Below are 16460 nucleotides of genomic sequence, written 5' to 3'. Positions count from 1 at the left end.
CTACAAAATAATGAAGTAAAATTTAGTATACCCCTTGGAGGAATATTGTGAGGTTGCAATTTTTAAAATCTGCACAAGTTACCATGTTTGGAAAGCACTAGAACAATGCAAATTATGTGACATTCAGTGTTTTCTCCTGAAAATCAATGCAATATTTGGTCATTGCATTACCCTACATGCTCCTCTTTTAAACTGTTCAATGATTTTAAGGAACTACCACCATATTTCAGTTTTATTATTACCCAAGACTATCTTTGAATAGTCTGTCCAATGTTCCAGAAAAAAAAGGGGGGGGGAAAGGATATGTATTACACTTTATGCTACAGATTTTTCATCACAATGTGGCCTCAAATTGACTGATGAAGGAAAAATATGAGTATGTTCCACTTAATTTGTGAGGCTGGTAAAGGCAGACGTCTGTGTACTAGCATCTCTCTGGACAGTCCAGGAAAGCAGCTTTAGGACCACTCCTCAAAATCTCCGAGTGTCAGTCAGTCCTCCTATTGTTATGAGTTTGTTATATAATTACAAGAATAATCTTTATCACTTCATTCCTTACTTGGCATAAAATGACTTTTTGGACTGATCAAACACCTCAGGCTTCGCCTCAGTGTGTAATCAGTTTCAGCAGCTGTTCCTAGCTTCAAATACTACAAAGCAATAGAATTTAATTGCTTAATTAAACTCAAACCTCAGTTGTCTTTTTAACAGGCAGGGGCCTGCCTAGCTTTTGGATACTGAAAGACAGAGACCAAGCAAATGACATTGCTCTTCTGTCAAGGATTGTCTATCTAGGAGTGCTGTGGAGACACTAAAAAGGAAAAGCCAAAAGGCCTCTTCTGGGAAGCAATCAGGAGTCTTGTTTCCTATTTTTGACCTGAATTATTGATTTCATATGAACACAGCTACTGTATTTTATAAAAAAAAGATTTTTTTTATAGGCTGAGCAGTACATATAAGCGAATAGAAAAATTTGAGGACAGATCTTTGACCAGACTACACTGCTTTGTTGAGCTTGATTTATCCTAGTCAAAGTTCTTGGTCCATTGGGATTTTTTTTTATTTTCCTCCTCCAGCTTTCAATGTCAGCAGGTCTAATAAGACAACACAAATGTATTTTACCTGACAAGCTGCTCTCTGACTTCAGAACTCTTACACACATACAGAGCACTGGGTTTACACGCGATGGTCTTGGGGTTTTCCCTGATGCTCAACCATCAAGATCTCATGTGATTTTAAAGGGTTAGGACGTGCTGGCATGGGGTTACCACTACAGCTAAGCTTTAAGAAAAAAAAATTTGTCCCCATCTTGTATGGTGAATCAACCAAGCTGAGAACTACTATCTTTACTTTTCAGAATTACTAATTTTTCTTAAATAATTTCTGATTAAAAATGGAGCAACATCTCTTCCATTACTTCTGGCTCTCATTTAAGAGCTCTTAAAAAAACAAATCGTGTATTGACAGGAATTCACCCTTATATTTAATATCCATATCTAGTGAAAACATTAGATTCCATTTCTGATTTTATTATTTGAAATATTTTGGCCTCTATGTATTACAAATTAACTATTAAAATTTCGGATAAAACTGATAGCTATGGAGAAATACCAGAAGGGAAAGAAATTGCACTCAGGAAGCAGGACCTTAAGCTAGATGAAACTGTATTGAAAATGAACATAGTGAATTTGTCAGACAGCTTCTCTATTACCATAAAAAAGTATGATTTCATTTATTTCAGCATAGCATTGGCAAATTCTGAAAGGCTTTACCATCAGGCAAGGATCTGTCTGAAGCACTGGTGTTTTATCTATTATGATATCACCTCATAATATGTCACGTAATTTTGCCTTAGACATGCAAATAGGAAAGCATTACTGTTTTTTTTTTATCAAGGTATTTGTAAGTCTGAAAGTTCAATCAGTCAGTTAATTGCATTCTCAAAGCATCCAAATATCTTAGGATCTTTAAATAGGTGGCCTTAAATTAATGAACATACCCACATAAGACAACTTTCACACAGAAAACTGGAAATACTTACAGAACTAACAAGATGCATAAGACAACACCACACTTTGAGCATGCTTTGGCACTGTTTCAATATATTACACTTCCGTAGCTTTTATGAAAAGCTAACTTTTTATTATTTCCTGTTAAGTGTAGGAATGTCCTGTTAAGTGCACAGAAATAGTACTTACAAACACACACAGCTAAGTAATTGCAAATCATGCTTCACGTATTATTAGGTCTTGATCTTGAGAGATTTTTTTTCCTAACAAATATACGTCATGTTTTCTAACAGACACCTAAAATAACAAAACAGTAATTTTTGGTAATGAAACTACCATCCATGGACAGCCTCCCTTTGCACAGTGTTTTCATTCTGCTAGTTCTTCATTTCAATAAGGAAAGTAATCAGAACCCATCTGAAGTTTCAGCTGAAGGAACCAGCGGTTTGATATGAACACATGAAAAGCCTTTCATGAAAACACAAAAATCTAGATTAAAGACAATCTTCTATGATTATCAGTAAGCCATGTCAGCGTCTTGTGGGGCTTACCAGCACCTTAAAAACCAGTAATATTTCATCACAAACTTTCAGACAGGATTATGAGAAACATCCTTATCTTTTATTAACGTTATCATTGTCTTTTTCATATGCTGAACTTTCATCCCATCTTGTACAAAAAGTTCAATTCCTTTGAGATAGCTTCCTGAGGTTATCTGAACTCTTTGTATCCTTAAAGTTATTAACACGTTGTTTGTAAATTTTATGACTTCTGAAAGGTAGCAATATATTTGTCAAGTATTTCACAAGTACGGAATTATAGTTGGTTTCATTGGCTTCCTTCTTGGTTACACTGTAGTTTACAGAGTACCTGTAATCATAGGCATCCCTGAGCAGCAAACTACATAGGAACGCCAGAATTAGTCTCAAAAAAAGAAAGGTTTCTACATGGGTCTGAAATACAAAGAAAGCCTAGATAGTAAAACTACTTTTTCATTATTATTATTATTTATTTTTTATTATTTATTTATTTATTTAAGAAAAAAGAGAGAGTAGCAATACCACCCACCCCCAAATACAACAGTCCGGAACCATCTCTTCTACAATGACAGCGTAGAGCAATGCTGGATACTGCAGTGAATACTTAATTCAATACTTAACTCAAGCACAGTCACAAAGTGTAGGTTTATAGGTGTATATACTCTCTAGTTCTGTATTTCAGTGACAGCCAAGACATTATGTACGTGACCAAAGCAGTACACAATTCACACTGTAATGAATGTAATGTACACGAGGGAGATCTTTTAATTGCAGTCAATCCTCCTCTTTAGAAAGGAAAAGTCTCTGAAAAGGCTTTTGGGAATGCCAAGACTGCATGACATGGGAAGCTAAAGGAAGAAAAACTACATGCCATATTTAATAGGGGTGGTGAGAACATGGCCTCCATTCTGTGATAATGCAGACATACTGAAATGTGTTTTCAGCCTGAATAGAGACGGCAGTGGAGTTCACAACTGAAATAGGAAAAGAATGCACTCAGAAACACTAACAGAAATCATTAAAGGCACTGCAAGACTATAGAATACAGCTAGGTATGTGTATAAAAGTTGCACTGAAAATGCAGAAGGATGATCTGCTGTTTCAATGTCTGCAATACACAAAACAGCTGAAATTCAACTAGGAAGCATTCTTTATGACAAAAAGAGGTTTTGTTAACAGCTTTTGACCAGGTTTATTGATTAGTTTTTGGCTAAATTTGAGAATTATATATGGAGCCAGCCTGCACTATGTTCTTGGCAGACCTACTGGAGCTATGATGTCAAGGAAAACACATGGACTGCTGCCAGGTGGAGATACAAGGAGCAGTAGGCCTTACACAAATAATTATCTTCAACACCCTAGAGCCAGTTTTTCCTTGTTGTGAGATAGGAGAAAATTCCTCCATCACAAGTGCTCCAATAGAAGATAATACAGAATCAAAGAACCACAGACCAGATCAGATTGGAAAGGACCTCACAAGATCACCAGATCTAACCTTTCACAGGAAAAGGGGAGCTTAGGTGAGATTATCCAGCACCCTGTCCATTCACATCCTGGAAACCTTCAGCATTAGGGACTCTCCCATGTCCCTGGAGAGGTTGCTCCAGTGATTGATTGCTCTCACTTATTTCTTGTACCAAGATGAAACCTCTCCCAGTGCAACTTGTACCTTTGTCCTTTGCCCTTCTAATGGCTCCCTGTAAAAATCACAGAATCAGAATTTCTAGGTTGGAAGAGACCTCAAGATCATCAAGTTCAACCTCTAACCTAACACTAACAGTCCCCACTAAACCATATCCCTAAGCTCTACATCTAAACGTCTTTTGAAGACTTCCAGGGATGGTGACTCCACCACCTCCCTGGGCAGCCTGTTCCAGTGCCTAACAACCCTTTCAGTAAAGAAGTTCTTCCTAACATCTAACCTAAAAAGAGACACTCCATCCTCCAAGTACTGGAGGACCATGATGAGGTCCCCTCCAAGCCTTCTCTTCTGCAGGGTAAAAAGACCTAACTCCTTCAGTCTTCCCTTACAGGGCAGGTTCCCCAGCCCTGTATCTCAAGTTAAAGGAAATTCCATATAGAGATGCCTCCTTGTCCTGATTGTGTACCTGTGGCAACCTGGCTCTACTTTAAGAGTAGAGTCTTGATATTATTCATTCTGCCTGTCTAGCTCAGAAATAATTTAGTTAGTAATTTAATCTGCAGTAAACTGGTTTACAAGGAAGTCATTTGATATGGAACACTCGTATAAACGTAGTCTGATGATCACTGGCAGTTGCTACTGAAATTAACACAAGTTCTGGTAGCTCAAAGCATCTCCAAAAATACAAATAGTTTTATGGATGTGTAAACTGCAGACCTCTGTGACTAACTTTAAGCACTTTTTTGGGGGGGATTTTTTTTTTTTTTTTTTTACAGAACCAGTCCCTCATTTCTTTAAATAAAACATTCAGAAGCTTTTCATACATTTGAAGTTGTACAAAAATAGCAGTATGACATTAACCAAGAGACCCTGCAAAGAACATTTTCAAAGCTCTGAACAGGATTTATTTTTTTTGGTCCATGCAACTCCTACTGTATTTTTGACAGACTTCACACCATTAAAACCATACATGGTGGCTGACTCCCTGAAATGTAAGGCAAAATTCATTCCAGAGCAAAATTTGCATGGATTCTTACCATCACAATTATTTAAACAAGCTTCCTAACACACCTTTCCTTATATTGGCCATACCAATAAATATAATAGTGAAAGGTTTATTGAAAGTGATAAAAAAGTTTGTATAGGAAAATATAATCAAACAAGTGGACAGGATCAGTAATTGCGAAACGTCCCTTTAAAGAGAACCCTTTTCTCTTTAATTTCATGGATGACTGGAATTTTCAGTCTGAAAATACATCCAGTGCTCCATGAAATTTACTTGTCTATAAAATGTCCACTCTTGTTAACACGAACAAATAGATCTATACTTCATTACATATAATTAAACAACAAGTAATCTTGGTCTGATCAAATCTCAAGCATTGACTTCCAAAGAAGATGTGTAACACTGCCTTTTTAGAAATGAAAAAATGTAAATTCTTAAGCAATGGTACCTAAGTGATGAAAACATTTCATATTTCCTCCTTTATGAAGTGCTTTAGCAATAGTCTAGAAAAGTAGGAGTCCTGGAGATTTCTAATAACATATATTCAGCCTGAAGCTGGATGCTACTCTTTGCTAATATCACTGTACAAATTTGAGCAAGAACTTATGTTAGTGAGGGCAGTTAGTCCCATAATCGTATTATGACAAAGAATGAAATCTCTTACCAGGAACCTACTAATCCGGAAGCCGTCAAAACATCTTTAAAACTTATTTTGCAAAGCAAGTGAGATTAGTTCTATCTTTTTCATGAATCTATCAGAACTTCACAGAAATACACAGTTCTCATAAACAAGGTAGCCAGACATACTCAGAGGGTTAGAATCATTCACATGCATATTTCACCTATGCTTTAGATGGTGGAAAAATGCAACTTAAGGAAATAAACTCTTCTTGTGGTTTAAGACAGAAATCTACAGAGTCTATGGGGACCCCAGTTCCCCCTTGATTTTCTGAATTTCTCAATTTGCTTCATTTTATAGAACCCTGCATGATGAAAAGGGTTAGGATTCCCAGACAAGCAAAAGATACATAGTTTTCTTTTTTTTTTTTTTTTTTTTTCTCTCCATTAATTACATATCTATGCTGTTCTTAATCAGCTGAAAGTTCTTCACTTCCAAGTAACACACACTAACAAATTATCTTGGACTAGAACATGCATTAGCATTAGGATTTCTGGAGTAAATGCTCACAGGAATACTATCATCACATGGTGGAAAATTATAGCATTGACCTCTTTCTGCACTGAGTGCTAAAAATGAACCCATTAGTATTTCCTATTTCTTGCTACACTTACAGGACAAACAGAATTGCCAAAATATGTCAATAATGGATTAAGAATATAGAAAGCTCTGAGACGAGAGCAGAGGCACTTACAAAGACTAAAATGCTATCCATATGCATAATTTTAAGTAGAACTTGCCCAAAGGAAAATCAGACTTAAACATGTATTAGACAAAAGCCGAAGACTGGAAGTTCTTGGTTTACCATGTTTGTTATGCATACATACAAAACACCTTGAAAAGTTCAACTGCAGTTTTCCACATAAAAATCACATTACATATCACTGTTCAAGCATCATGAAAGATGACCTGAAGGCAGACAAATAATGGGGTTTGAACAAGCTTTCCATATTTTACTTTGGAATTGGAAAAAGTATGCACAGCTTTCCACATGGGAAAGTGAAAATATCTGGAGTCATCTTTGTCAAGTTGTAGCTCTGGAAACACATTCCCAATCTGGAAAAGATGAGGTGTTTTTTTTTTTTTTTTTTTTTTTTTTTTTCCAAATAGAGCATGCTGTTGCTTGTAATATTTGCAATACCTTGGAAAGCTTAGTTTGAAACAAATAAATATAAGGATGCAGAAAGTTTGCCTACCTATCTAGACAAGGACATCCCTGTCCTCATTAAATTCTATTCCCTATTTTCAAAGAACAGCCTGTGCTTTATTTTTGCCTATAGTTCTAATGCCAACTACTTCAGTGGTGGCACTCTCAACACTCTCAATGCCATTCCTAATGGTACAGTCTTTCATGTACTCTCTACTATAAGTATAGCGAGTGCAAAATACTCAGCAACAGCCACATAGAACAAATTTGACCCACAAAACACGATAGGAAATATAATGGTTTGTATCTTTACAAATGTATGCATAAAACAAAAGACTAATACCTCTAGCTAAGAGAGTTTTAAATCCATATAAAATATTTAAATAGCCACCCTTTCCCTGCTGTGAAAAATCCTAATTACTGAGCTGATTAAAATACCTTATAAGCATCTCGGTTCACCTGTTTTACTTCAGAAGCCAATAACAAAAAAGGTTTATCAATATAAAAATCAATGTGCATGATTTTTGCCCATATAATCCTGTTTTTCTTCTTTCTTTACACTTTATACATTGGCAGTATTGTCTGGTTTGACAGAACCAGGGCAGAGAGTTCCTGAGGTAAAGCTGTACAGCAAATATTCACTGACACATACACATTACAATATGTTGATTATTATATGCTATTTGCAAAATAAACAATGTGTATTGTTCCATGTTTTTTTTTTTTTTAATGCATACAGAAGACATTTGGCAACAAAAATTACTGAATATATCATTATTGACACTATAATAAAGCTTCTGATCAGTGGCCCATGTTTTTATCTTGCTGTGCTCTACTACTCTTATTCATTTACTACATAGTATGGAATGAAAAAGTGAAAACAAGAGTGGCCTCCTTATACACATGAACTCTTTACCAGTCATTTTCCAGCTCCAGGGAAAGAAGAGTGTTTCTCAAAACTACAATTTCAATTAGATGGTATTTTTCTCTTAAAGCCCATCCTTTGCATCTTATTTTGCAGTGGAGGTGCGGAGGTTAAATCCAAGTTGTTATCAAGCTAACACAGGGCTTACTAAGAAACCTTTTCCTTAGTAAGGACTAAACGGGTTTTATTGAACTTAGCTAGGGCCACATGTTAATGCACATTTTTATGTTCATATGCTTTTTTTCCTTTCTTTAAAGTGAAAGCTGTAGACTGTTTGGAATGCAGTAACACTGCCATATCTACCCACTCATCGCTATTTCAAGCTGTTGGCATTTTACCCCACCATTAAACCCATCAACATTTACACAACCACAGACATTACAGAAAATAGTTTAAAACATGCAATAGACATACTTTCTGTCATTGACCTTGTACCTATAGGTGAAAAGTTGATACTCTATTCAGGACACATCACATACATACAGTTTCAACCCACACAGAACTATACAGAAAAGAAAAAAAAAAAAAAACACCAGGTTGAAACAACTCTATGCAACAACTTCATTGAAATGGCTGATGTGGAAAACAAATGGCATTTCTATCATGAAAACTAGCTATAAGGAACTATCAGAAACTTCCAAAGAAACCACAAAAGATAAGAGAGGAAAAAAAATCAGTTCTGTGATAGTAAGAGTTTGTTAATTTACTGAACTGTACCTGTAGAGATTCCCAGTCCTCTCCTGTCTTCTTTTGACATTCTGCAGAGGATTGATGTATTAGCAGCACCTTGTAGGTGCTTTCAGGATCATTTACCATTAGCTGCAATGCTATTTAAATTTAGATAGGTATGAGACATAAGGTTATGATTAATACAGAGAAAACCACATCTAAAGACAGAATGGCTTTGGTCTGTTGACAGTTTAAGAATTTAATGTATTCTTATGTAGATTATAGGAGCAAACTGTGCCAGGACAGGCAGAGGCAGTGCTAACTAAAGACACAGGCAGAAGAAAATGCTCATTCTTTACACTCACAGTGCCAGTGGCTGTGTGAGAAGAACCTGCTCAGTAGAAGAGCACTGCAAACGCACTGTCCCTCAGACTGAAGATCACTGGAAATAGCTCTGGCAGGGAAGAGCCTTGCAAGGTTAGAAATAACAAGGGGGGGAGGGGGAGGTTGGAGAAACAGCACGGTCGAACCTACCTTTAAGTAAACTTTCACGATTCTCAGCCATTTTAGTGGGAACTTAAATACTGGTAAATATCTACAGACACCTAGCAGCAGGTGCACACAGCCCCTCACCTGCAGAAGGCAAACAAGCGCTTTCCTCGCCTGCCCTCTCACCACACAGCCTCCCCGCGGCGCGGCTGGGGCCGGCAGCCTGGGGCAGCCCGGGGGGAGGCAGGGCTCGGCCCAGCGCCCCACCAGCAGCCGGGCACTTCCGTGTGGCCATGGCCGGGCAGGGCTGTGGGGAGCTGGAGCCCGGCCCTGCTGCGGCCCCGCTGGGGCAGGGGCTGGCGGGGGCTGGCAGCCCCGAGGCTGCCGTGGGGCCCGGGCCTGGGCGGTGCTGGCGGTGCCCTCAGGGCTGTGACAAACACGGGGCACCTGAGCCGTGCAGCTGCAAGAGTGAAAAATAAAACTTTCCTCGTGTCGTTCATCCATTTTGTCTCGAGTTCAATGAATGCTGGGAGAGGAGCTTTGAAAATAAGCCTATACTTTTTTTCTTCTTCTTCTTCTTTTCCCTCTCTCTGAAGCACAGAGGTATTCAATAACAATAACAATTATGAACTTAATATCAGGGCTTAGTATTTCATTTCAGGGAGGTCCCAGTGGTCTTCACAGGGATATACTAGAGGTAAAGTGAATAGTCTGCAGTCTATTTATAAATTACAGGAGGATGATGAAAGGATAGCAAGAGTATCTGAAAGGAACAGGCAGTGGAAGAGTAGTAAACATGAAAATAAAACAGGAAAGGAAAAGGGAGCTTGGATACACTGTTGGCAGTACAAGCACAACATGGAAGAAATACAGAAGTAGAGTTCTTCCATAAAAATCAGGTATCCTAACTTCATGTTTATTCTCATTTTCTTCGCTGCAAGTAACTTTTTACTAAGTATGAATTCTACTAAGCTCAGCAATCCATAATGCCAAGCATTTATGTAATAAATGCATTGCAGATAACTAAATAAAGCTTGGCAGACTGGCTAGATATGAACTGAAGCATGTGCATTCTCTTACCTTAAAATGTTATCTAGAAGCACCATGAAAGTTCATAAGCTCATGCAGTTCCGTTGATACCGGTGGAGCTGTGTCAATTACCACCAATGGAGATACCCTGGGGAAAAAAATACTTTGAAAAATGAACATATATATATCCATTATATATTTGGATAGAATCCTACAGTCCATTGCTAATTTAGAAAAATATCTCAACGCTTACATGGCCTGGCTGAAAGCTGCTGCTAGGGCTCTGTTTTGTATCTATGGAAACATTTTCAAGCTTCCCAACACCTCCTACACAGGTATCCTGTTAGATTCAGAACGAAGTAACTTTTCCATAAAATGTGACCTAAGGAGAATTCCAAAAAAGAAAAGCTTACCATGCAACATGCAAAGATTTTACACTTCATTGGTGAAACATACAGTAAATTGCAATCAACACCCTTCTAAAGAGAGGGAAAAAAAAAAAAAAAAAAAAGAAAGAAAGAAAGAAAAAAACTATCCAATTCAAGAACAAGATTTTAGAAGCTGCCTTCATCAAATATATAACTAGAGAAAAAACAAATGTGGGCATTTATTAGATTACTGAATATATAAATTCATCTAACTTACAATGACAAGGGAGTTTTGACTGATTGCTTGTTTAGAAATAGCTCCTTCTGTCACTGACTAAAACTTCAGAAGTATAGATATACTTGCAAGTAAGGCCTAACACAGCACATTAGAAATCAAATTATCCACCAACTCAGAATTTTAACTTTTCTTATAAAGCACTCAACATTAAAATAGCCAACATTTTCCAACACTTTAATGGTCACAATAACTGGATTTGGGCTAACAGATTCCTTTTGGAAGAAGATTGCTATGATACTGGTATGACTTACTCCTGCAAAACAAAAAAGGAATAACCACCCACTCAACTCATAAGCTCTATGGCATCATTGGTCTCCTTTGCATCAAACAAAATGCCAACAAGATGTGTACAGAAGGTGGTATTGGGAGGTAGCTTTTCCAAGGAGGAAAAAAGAAGCACTGTCAAAGGCACACGAGGATGGAATTAGGACAGGACAGGTAATGAAATTGTCTTCTATGAATACACTGGCAACAGAACACAACCAAAGAAAAATCAAGCAGCACATAGGAAAGGTCAAGAGCAAAATGTATTTTTTGCCCTGCTTTTCACTGGTGAGGTCAGCTCCCAGGCCTCAAAAGTCTATCTAGTAGCAGAGTAGAGAAAGATTAAGTTAGGGAGCAGTAAAGCAAATTATATATAAGTCTCTAGGCCCGTATGGGGTGCATCTGGGAATGCAGAGCTAGTTGATGTCTTCATATCCGCTTTTTGGGACTTCACAAGGCCATTTCATCATCTTTGCAATGTGGCGACTGAGAGATAAGGGGTCTGCTGCCTAAAAGCAAGCATATGTTAGTCTCATCTCCAAACACAACATGAAGGTGTATTTGGTGAATTACAGGCCATCCAGTTTCACCACAGCCCTCAAAATTACGGAAGCCCTGTGCAGGGACAGGAGGGACAAGGAGGCTGGAAACAGCCAGCACAGATTTAGTGGAAGTAAATCTTTTTATGATGATGTGATTTACTCTGCAGATAAAGAGAGAGAGGTGGACATGGCTTATCTTCACTTCAGCAACACTCTCAAAATGTCTGAATTTCTCTGTGACTTAAAAGTTGGACATCTTTCTAGTTAAGTCACCTAGACATAATGCCGAGGTGGTAAGAAGAAATAACAATTTGGAGGCACTTTTTACTGTCTCAGTAATAGTGGGAATGTCAATAACTTTCTTGGTTTAACATACCTAAATTTTAAATGGCTAAATTTAAATAATTCTATTATGAGATGTTTGTACAAAGTCCAGGTCATATTTTCTGGAAAACTGTGTGAGCAAACTACTGTATGATTAGACTAATAAAACATTGAAAATATATATAGTTGTGTGTTTGAACTTAAAAGTGTTTCCTATCTTTTGATTAGAAATAAAAACAGATGTAAAAAATTGTGTTTATCAAAACAATTGCTGCTGGTAATATCACTGCTGTGGTTCAATCAGTTCAGCTGACAAATGACAAAAGAAGCCATTCTGTTCACATACCATACCACTGCGGGTAGAGGGATACAAAATTCTTTTCTGTTTACCTCTGACAAAACCATGCGATCTCTCTGGTTCATGAAAACAGTAATCGGTAATAGCCTTAATTCAGAGAACAACATTAGGAAAGTTAACTTTTCTGGTAACACCAGAAAAACTGTTTGGAGAAGGAAAAGCTATGATCAGATAGCTTAAATTCTGTTTAAGTCCTTGTTATTGTTTCCTGTTTGCCTGCTTTAGTGTAGGTTCTCTTTCATGGCCTTGTTGAGGTCTTTTGAACTGTTCTCTGAGAAAACACAGTGATTTTGTAGGAATTTGAGCTGAATTAAGTCTGAGGAGCCTGGAGAAGAGTGATGCAATAGGAGGGAAATGAACACTCACAAATAAGGTGATAACTCTACAAAAGAAATGCTTGCTGATACTCGTTAAAAATGAATGAATTAATAAATAAATAAGATTATCTAAAATAGTTTTATTTTCAGCCATCTAAGAGAAGTCTTATTTTGATGAGTACTTGTGTTTTGAACTAAGAAGTTCTGAAAATGTTAAGGGGGATAGGCCAGAGGCAGTCAGAAAGTAGCTACAAGACATAACCTAAACCCCCTTCCATGCTGAATCCTTACCTCTAGCATAGAACATTGGACTTCAGGTAGAATATATGGCAAAAAAAAAACAGTAACCCTACAGATTATCGCTAGCAAAGTTATCTGAAGGGTGTACATAATTGTCATAATTTGATATGTAGAATTGCTTGTCTGTAGATACGTAGAATGTTTGTCTGTAGAATTCTTCCCCAAATAGCTCAAGGAACAAAATTAGTTTTAGCATAAACTTTCAAGAACTGAGTAACAGGTTTTCCCCGGTGATTTTGGGGTTTAAATAGTAATTCTTGCACTTACTGTGCACAAAGTAAGTTCATTTGTACAGAATGATATACATAATTAAGAGAGTCCCTAAGCTCTATGTCATATATATAACAAGTTCCTTCCTGTACAAGCAAAACATTGTATTGTTACATAGCCTATTATTTTACAGAGGTTTGAGATTACCTTTTCTTCTCTGAAATTGATCTTAAAAAAATCCCAATAAATATAGTGACCTCCTGAGGTTTACAGATAAAATTCGCTTAAAGCACCATTACTCTAGGATCTGCTAGAATAGACAGACAATATGATATTTAAGATATTCCCTTTTGAATTTGTTTTAATTCAGAAACAATGTGTAGAGAGACAATTCTATGGACTGTGGTACCATAAGAACTGAAAACTTAAGTCCATAGATGGTAGCTGGATTAAAACTCATAGATGTATAAGTGTGCTACCATTCTTGGAGGGTGGCGGGGGAGGGGGAATCTACTTTGCCTTTTTGCTTTCTAATTTATCTTACTCAATGACCACAACACAGGAGTTTCACAACTCTTCCACTACTAAATGTGGCTGATAGAGAAGTGTGTGGGCTTAAACCACCCCTCCCTCAGGTGGTTGCATGTAGCCAGATTGCTTTCCAATTGCAACTGAACTACAGCAAAGAACAGTCACCAGTGGGGGGAAAGGGCAGAGGAAAGCAAGACCTTACCAGTATTATTTTATTGCATTCCACTACGTGTTTTATGCTCTTGACAGCTGAAAATTCTTTTCCCCTTCCTGTATTAAGTGACTGGCACTTCTTTCAATGTGTTACCTTGTTAGAGGTTTTACGAGATATGCATGCCTTCTTTCAAAGACAACTCTAAGGGACGGAGGGAAAACAAAATATGGAAGCCTGAGACAAATGCAACGCTGTGAGACAGATGCCCTAATGGTGATAGCAATAGGCAGAAGAATAATCAGTACAACTAAATATTAGGTAAGGAGTTCCAAACTAAATGATTCTACAATTATGAGAAATTTAAATAAAACATGAAATAGATGCGTGTTTCCTTGAGCTTCTTTCAGAGACAAAAATACTACTGTTTTTCATACCTTTTATAGAGAGCTGTAGCTGCAGTGCACGTCCTATTTCTTGCTTCAAAATAAAAAGGAAATAAAAGATTCTGCTGTTACTTTTCCAGTCTCTGGGCATTCCATCTTTTTTTACCCCAGGGCTGAATTTGGCCTCTATCTCATCAAATGATCCATATCAAATATAATGATCTTTTGACAGTATCAGATTGTCACTTCAATTTTGTGCATGGTTTTTTCTGTTTACCTTGCCTGTTCTCCCCAAGCTTTTTATACTGATAGTGCAGGCTCATCTTTTCAATGTAATTTAAAGTTTCTAGTACATCTGATTGAGTAACAGTAATTGAAAAACAATTCAGATAACAGCTTCAAATATCTTTTTTCATTTTTTTTCTTAGATGAGAAAAAAATATTTTTTTTCATTATTCACAAATGCATATGAACTAGCCAGCTGGTCTGCTGTTGAGTACTTTGTGTGTTATTGTGTGCTTAGACAATTATAAAAGAATTTACCAATGGATTTATCCTGGCATGTTCATACTGTTAATGTAACTACATCTAATCTCTTTATTGTTTGACCAGTGCCTTTGAACCACTGAAGAGAGATTTCCTGTGTTATAATAATGGCTATTTCATAAAACTCAATTTTGGAATAGGTGGATTAATTCCAGTTTTTGGAATTACAGATACCTATAATCATATGCATAAGGATATTACACAGTATGGTACCTATGACAGCAGTGACTCATGATGTCTTGGGACATCAGTTTTGTTTGCTTTTAAGGTAGTGAGAATCAATTTTCCTCCTGCTCAGAAAAACAGATTCTTCACAACCATTACCTTACAGTTGGGGAGTAGGACTTTTAAATTGATTAGAATTGTCACCTCTGAAAACTTTAATATAAAACAATAATTACCAGTTAGTAATAAATATTTCACACTCAAGCATTTGCTTTTATCTCTTTTAGGGACTTGAATTTCACCCATTCATAAAACTGACCTGGCTTGTTTGTCATGTTATTATATACGCTATTTTTGAGCTAAGGTCACTACTTAGAAAGTTGAATAACTTACTGCAGGACTGAATATATTCTGGACTAAAAAAAATATTTATGTACATGTTCAGTCAAGACCCTGGTTGAGAAGGTTTCAAGTCCTTGAAAAATAAGGAAGATAAACAGTGAGCAAAAATGGAAAAGATAGGAATGAATCATTGCAGAAGCTTCCTACCTGAAGAGATTTGGATGTCTAAGTCTTCTCCTTGCCAGAAAGCTGGCACTACAGATGTAGGAGGTGACAGAAAACTGAAAAAATAAATCACAAATGTAAATGCACACTTTTCCCCCCCCCCCCCCACGATGTGGCTTACTGAAGCTCAGCCTCTCCCTGATGTGCTTAACTTTCCTGGTTTTAATTTTTAAATTTCCCTCAAAGCTACTTCACAGGTGCTCTGCACCGAGGAGGCAGGGGAGGAGGGTAGCACAGGTGTCTCTGCAGATCTCAGTAAGAATGGCATGACAGTAGATCTCAAAAAATAAAATACTTTTTAAGTAATGACATAACAATAGGAAGGAGAAGAGTAAAATGTATATTCCTTCAGGTCTAAATGCCACATGAGAGAACATAAATATTTTTGTTGATTAGGCCAGCTAGGGAACTGAATCACACACAGGCATATGCAGTGTATCTGTAGCAGTGATGGTTATTTCACCACCCAATTTGTACAAAAACAGGGTGTTTGCAAATCTTGTTCTCGGAAGGAGTTCTGGAGATTCTCCACACTACTGTGCCAGAAAAAAAAAAAAAAAAAAAAAAAAAGGTAGGTTGATGACTTAGGGACATGGGAAAAGGAGTTTGTTGTTTGTTATAAGCATAAAAACAGTTCCTAATTCTAAACAGGACAGATTATTTACTTAATAGTATATCGTATCCCTCTTGTCAAACAGAAAGTGATAAATAACAGAACCATATCAATATACTGCACACTGCGCTGGGGTTCTTTAATGAATATGGCTGAGTTTCAGGAGGAAAAAAATGAATGAGTCTGGGCTGCTGCAACCTGGAAGGGCTGAGGGAAGAGGGAAGCTATGGGGGCTTTCTGGAGGGGAACAGAGCATCCCCTTGCTGCTATGTGCTCCTAAAAGGGCTTGGGGAGCAGGGCCTGGGAGAGGGATTCTGGGGCAGGAGCTGAAAGATCACCTTCACTGAGAGCAGATGCAGTGCCCAGCCTTAGAGATGGTGGAAGGA

The 16460-nt window shown here is 37.3% G+C and overlaps 1 long non-coding RNA gene across 4 annotated transcripts; it reads right to left on the bottom strand.

Annotated features, from left to right (window-relative positions):
• Positions 1 to 4947: 4947 nt before the first annotated feature.
• Positions 4948 to 15618, bottom strand: LOC137850624 (uncharacterized). 4 transcript variants are annotated; one of them, XR_011092686.1, is made up of 7 exons: positions 15583 to 15598; positions 15444 to 15517; positions 14235 to 14277; positions 10388 to 10516; positions 10186 to 10282; positions 8665 to 8774; positions 4948 to 6931 (listed from the first exon to the last, which is right to left on the bottom strand). It is a non-coding gene; the product is annotated as an uncharacterized lncRNA (long non-coding RNA). The 4 variants fall into 4 exon arrangements; XR_011092684.1 differs by lacking the exon at positions 14235 to 14277 and having other exon boundaries at positions 15583 to 15618; XR_011092685.1 differs by lacking the exon at positions 14235 to 14277 and having other exon boundaries at positions 8665 to 8705; positions 15583 to 15618.
• Positions 15619 to 16460: the final 842 nt, after the last annotated feature.

The sequence above is a fragment of the Anas acuta genome, chromosome 2, assembly GCF_963932015.1.
Source record: "Anas acuta chromosome 2, bAnaAcu1.1, whole genome shotgun sequence".
Lineage (NCBI taxonomy): Eukaryota > Metazoa > Chordata > Aves > Anseriformes > Anatidae > Anas > Anas acuta.
The sequence above is the reverse complement of the archived record's forward strand: the minus strand, read 5'-3'. Positions and strand labels throughout refer to the sequence as shown.